The sequence below is a fragment of the Stenella coeruleoalba genome, assembly GCF_951394435.1.
Source record: "Stenella coeruleoalba genome assembly, chromosome: 19".
In the NCBI taxonomy this organism is placed as follows: domain Eukaryota; kingdom Metazoa; phylum Chordata; class Mammalia; order Artiodactyla; family Delphinidae; genus Stenella; species Stenella coeruleoalba.
In genome coordinates, this window is record NC_137165.1 from 34,235,450 (window position 1) to 34,241,449 (window position 6,000).

Sequence of the window (6,000 nt, forward strand, 5' to 3'; positions counted from 1 at the left end):
CACATGCCGCAACTAAGACGCGGCACAGTCAAATAAATATTTGAATTATATTTAAAAAAAAAAAAACCCAAAGACTGTTCTTCTAACCCAGAGTGAGGACACTTATGAATTTCTGTGCAAGTGTGTATGTGATGGCCAGCGCTGGGGATGCTGAGGGGGCGGAACTGAGTAATGGGTTGCAAAGAGGCTCAGTGAGAGAGGAACTAATGGGGTCAGAGGAGAGGGGCTGGTCCTGCTGAGCGCACCCCCCCCCCCCCGACTGCAGAGATAAGATGGGAAGAGAAGAGACTGGGGTCTGAATGGATCTCTCCTTTTCTCATCTGCCAGAATCTTCAGAGGAGTTCAGGGAAAGAAAACTTGCCTTGGAGGAGGCCCTAGCATTTAGGGAAATGGGGCTGGGGGCCTCCATGAGAGGAAGCTGCCTCTTGTCTCAGGAAGGATGCTCCCTCTCCTGGACTTGGCTCGCCTGCTACAATGCCTCTATAGACCCCTTCATGGCTCTAGGTACTGTGTGTCCCACATGGGGTGGGGACTTCCGTGGCAGTTTGAGAAGTTCACTCAGACTTGAGTGGGGAATATGGACTTGGGTGGGCCTGGGTCCCCTCCTTCAACAGGAAGCCCCAGTTTTCTGGTCTAGTCACTTCCCCATCCTCTGCCAACCTCTCAGCACCCACGGGCCTCTGAACTTAGGCAAGAGACCTCCGAGGAGGGATTGCCTCCTCCAGAACTATCTGGGCAAAGGGGCTTCCTCCCTGCTTAGAGTCCTGGCTGACTGCCCCCCACCTTCTGGCCCAGGATCACACAGCCTCAAGGAGCAGCTTTGATCCTCCAGAGAGGAGAGCGGGGGAAGCCACATCAGGCTTAGGGTCCTATTGTCTGTGCTGCGTTAGAATTGCATCAACAGCCTGGGGCTTGGACAGTCAGGGGAGGGATTCCACACCCCGGATCTTTTCTGGTGGAGTCGATTTGTGTTCACAAGGCTGTAAAAATATATCTTTTAGGACTGGGGAATTGAGTGGGGAGGAAGCCCGTTCCTGGGAATGAAGTCTACTTCAGGGGTCCCTGTAACCCCAAGCCAGCCCCCCTTACAGGCAGGAGAGAGACTTAGAAACCTTTGGTGGGGCTAAGGGGCTATTGACTGGTGACCTTAGAGTCACTTCAAAGTCCCTTTGGGAAGAGGAAGAGGAAGCTGGTTTCTAAGTAATCCTCTCCCTTCCCATCAGCGCAGCCCCTACTATGTTTTGGGCCGATGAGCTGGGGGAGGAGAACCAGGCCCCTGTGTGGTGTTCCTTCTGAGGCATGGGGAGGGGGAGGAGGTTAAGAACGGGCGCTTCCTCAAGGATGCGTCTTAATCACGGGCACCACCGAGACCGCGGGAAGTCAAGGGGGGTGGCTCCTGCTCTATCCATCCTCTCTGATTCCAAGGTTACACAAGGCAGGTTACTTTGTGTTACCAAGGTCACCCAGCCTTATCTCCCAGCCTGGACCCCTGTCCTGCCTGCCGTAAACTTGTCGCCTGTCACTATCTAGTCACCCTGGGCCTAGTTTCCCTGGAGGGGACATGACCCCTCATTACAGCAGGGATCATTAGATCAGGGATGGGCCCTGCTATGTCTCGATGGGGCCCATAAAGCTGCCAGCCCAGGCCCAGCTGTCCCAGCCCTGCTACAGCCTCCTCCCTCTTACTCCACACAGGGTCCCTGAGCTTCCTGTGTTCAAGTCCCTGCTCTTCCTTTGACTCAGGGATGACCTAGGGCAACTTTCTTACTCCTCTCTGATGGCAACTTCCCCATCTATAAAGTGGTGATGATAACCCTGCCCTGCTGACCTCTGCCAATAAACAGTTATTGGGCCAGAGGCTGCCCAGCCCAGACTTTCACAACCAGCCTCCTGGTGCCTTGGGTGTAGCCACTGGGCCATTGTGGAGGCAGAAATGAATCACAGTTCTCCTCCTCTGAGACTTTTCACGCCATGGCCCTGTCCGGAACAGGAGGGAGGCGCTCGGGGAGCGACAGGGCTTTGAGCTCAGACAACCCTGGATCACTTGTGGCTCTGCCCACTTGCTTTGTGACATCAGCCAGACCTTGGTTTTCTTCATCTGCGAAATAAAAATCATACCCCTGTCTTCCTCATATGTTTCTTTCTATTCTTTTCTTTTCTTTTTGACGTGGACCATTTTTAAAGTCTTCATTGAATTTATTACAATATTGCTTCTGTTTTATATTTTGTTTTTTTGGCTGTGAGGCACATGGGATCTTAGTTCCCCAACCAGGGATCGAACCCGCACCCCCTGCATTGGAAGGCGAAGTCTTAACCACTGGACCACCAGGGAAGTCCCCCTTATAGGTTTCTGATTCTCATGATTCATTGTGAGAACTCAAGTGACTAAAGCCTGAGGAGGGCTGACCAGGGGCCTGGGCACATGAGCACACTTCATCATGACCTCTATCTAAGTAGACGTCCTTTCACCTGATTGCACATGACCCTAGGCAGGCATGGATGTGACACTGAGTGGAAGCGGTCACTGAGCTAGGCCCAGGGAGGGGCCCTGGCACATCCAGGCTCCTCTTGGTCTCCCAAGACCTAGGGAGGGGTGAGGAAGGCTGAGGGACAAGGAGGGAAACCCCAACTGCAGGGACCCAAAAAGCTGAGATTCGGATTCAGCCTCTCCTGGGACTCTGATGGGCTTGGGGTGGAGACACAGGGGAGCAAGACGCTGCATTCCTGGTGTTCATAGGTCAGAGGAAGGCCTAGGACATATCCCTTAACAGGAGACTACCAGGTCTGTGATCAGGGGGTGAGGTGGGCAGATGGAGAGAAGGCAGAAGCTTAGAATAGGTTTTGGAGCAACACTGCCCTGGATTCACATCCCCACCTCACACTCACCCTTCCCTCCTTCAAGCTCAGTGTCCTGATCAGGAAAATGGGGATGAAGACAGCGCCTCCCTCACATGTATGGTTAGAATTCAGCTAGATAATGCTGGGTAAAGGGCCTGGTAAAGGGCCTGGTAAAGGCCCTGGTAAAGGGCCTGGTAAAAGGAGGTCCAGGCACTTAGCAAGTGCTCAATAAACCTCAGCTGTTAAGTATAACTGTTACGGGTAGGAATAGCAGATGCCCATGATGTTACAGGAGCCCAGAGGACTGGCACCTGGCCCAGCCAGTGGGTGGGGAGCTGAGGGCGGGGGGAGGGGGAGGCTTCCTGGAGAAAATGAGTCTCAAGCTGAGTATTGGAAGACACACAGATGTTAACATGAAAAGGGAAGGGAAATCCAGGCAAAGGAAACAGACTGAGAGAAGGCATAGAGGTGGGGTGAGAGGGAGAGTGCTCAGGGATGAGGTACTTGGAGAGGTACTTGGCCCCAGAGAGAGCAGACTGGTATGTTGGGATTAGAAAGTTGGACTGACCTTTCCTTTTTTTTTTTTTAACAAATTTATTTATTTTTCGCTGCATTGGGTCTTCGTTGCTGCGCGCGGGCTTTCTCTAGTTGTGGTGAGTGGAGGCTACTCTTCGTTGCGGTGCACAGGCTAATTATTTCAGGCTTCTCTTGAGGCTTCTCTTGTTGCAGAGCATGGGCTTCTAGGCACACGGGCTTCAGTAGTTGTGGTGCACAGGCTTACTAGTTGTGGCTCACGGGCTAAGAGTGCAGGCTTAGTAGTTGTGGCGCACGGGCTTAGTTGCTCTGCAGCATGTGGGATCTTCCCGGACCAGGGCTCGAACGTGTCCCCTGCATTGGCAGGTGGATTCTTAAGCACTGTGCCACCAGGGAAGTCCCCTGATCTTTCCTTTGATAAGGGGTAGATATCAAGATCCTGATTTTTTTTTTTTTTTTTTTTTTTTGGTGATACGCGGGCCTCTCACTGTTGTGGCCTCTCCCATTGTGGAGCACAGGCTCCGGACGCGCAGGCTCAGCGGCCGTGGCTCACGGGCCCAGCTGCTCTGCAGCATGTGGGATCTTCCCGGACCGGGGCATGAACCCGTGTCGCCTGCATCGGCAGGCGGACTCTCAACCACTGCGCCACCAGGGAAGCCCAAGATCCTGATTTTATAGGCCAGGAAATATTCTCAGAGTAACTCGGCCATAGAAAGAGACAGGGATCCTCAGCTACCTTGAGTTATGGAAGAGGGAGCTGAGGCTCAGAGAGCGTAGTGACTCATCCATGTTACCCAGCAAGGAAAGAGCAGAGCTGGGATTGGAACCCTAGTCTCCTGCCCCGCCCCCATTCTCTTTCCATGCCATCTCATCCCCCCACCACACACACCTTCCTCCCATTGGAGCCCCCAGCCTCCATCTCCCCTTGCTTTCTGCACCTGCAGAGTCCCCTTCAATTAACAGGGAAACGTTTGCAGAGACTCCAGCTTTCGTGTCCCTGGATATTGAGATTAAACCTACATGCAAAGGGAGCACATGCAGGGGCTTCCCTGGTGGCACAGTGGTTAGGAATCCACCTGCCAATGCAGGGGACACGGGTTCGATCCCTGGTCCTGGAATATCCTATATGCTGCGGAGCAGCTAAGCCCGTGCGCCACAACTACTGAGCCTGCGCTCTAGAGCCCGTGCTCTGCAGCAAGAGTAGCCACCGCAATGAGAAGCCTGTGCACTGCAATGTAGAGTAGCCCCTGCTCGCCGCAACTAGAGAAAGGCAGTGCACAGCAACGAAGACCCAACGCAGCCAAAAATAAATAAATAAAATAAATAAATTTTTAAAAAAAACGGGGGGAGCACGTGCAAAGTGGGCTCCACCATTCCGGAACCTGGATCTCTGCCATAATCTAGCAGAGACAAGAAAGCACCTCTGCAGCCAGCATCTGTGGAAGCTGCAGTCCCTCTTCCCTGGTCGTCACACCCACCCTATTTCTCTGGCCTGTAGAGAAAACCCCGGGGGAGCAGGAAGGGGGGAACAGAGAGGAGCTATCGTGGGGGCAGGATTGGGGCCTCCTTAGTAGAGAGGTTTGTGGAAACTTCTACCCCTGAAAATTTTGAAATAATAGTAGCAGCAAGAAGCATGGAATAATCCAGCAATGGAGATGCCATATGTCTGTTCCCGCCCCTTAGAGAGTTCAGGAAAACTCCCCCACGGCTGTCCCTCCCCTCTCAGCCACAGGAGCCAGATCACACCAGCAGGAGGCCGGGGTCAGAGCTGCTTTGGGTTTTCCAATGTAGTATTTATATATATTCTGGTTTGTGGTGGAAGGAGCTCTAAAGAGGGTGATGAGGGTGGAACCAGGTGGGGAGAAAAGGTAAGAGCCACATAGGCTGCCTTGGGGGGCGGGGGGGGGGGGAAAGCGAAAATTCCCTCCTCAGTTAAATGGTATGGGAACACGGAGAGAACAGGCTCTTTTAAGGGTTTGTGTGTCTGTTAACTTCTTTTTCTCTGGTTATCCAGATAATACCTATTCATTGTAGAATATTTGGAAAGAAGCAGGGGGAAAAATTGCAGATAACCTTATCTCCCAGAGGTAACCATTTTACAGTTTGACATATTTTTTTAAAAATTTATTTATTTTGTTTATTTATTTTTGGCTGCATTGGGTCTCCGTTGCTGTGCACGGGCTTTCTCTAGTTTCGACGAGCAGGAGCTACTCTTCATTGCGGTGCACAGGCTTCTCACTGTGGAGGCTTCTCTTGTTGAGGAGCACAGGCGCTAGGCACACGGGCTTCAGTAGTTGTGGCACAAGGGCTCAGTAGTTGTGGCTCCCAGGCTCTAGAGCGCAGGCTCAATAGTTGTGGTGCACGGGCTTAGTTGCTCTGCGGCATGTGGGATCTTCCCCGACCAGGGCTCGAACCTGTGTCCCCTACATTGGCAGGCGGATTCTTAACCACTGCGCCACCAGGGAAGCCCATTTTAATGTATTTTTAAGAAAAAGTATTTTAAAGAAAATAGTCAATCACCCCCACCTTAATCCATCTGTTTCATTTTTCCAACTTCTCTTTCAAACTTAATCTATATGCAAAACACTATTGACATAGTCCTGCTTTTTAACCTTCACCTTCCAGTGT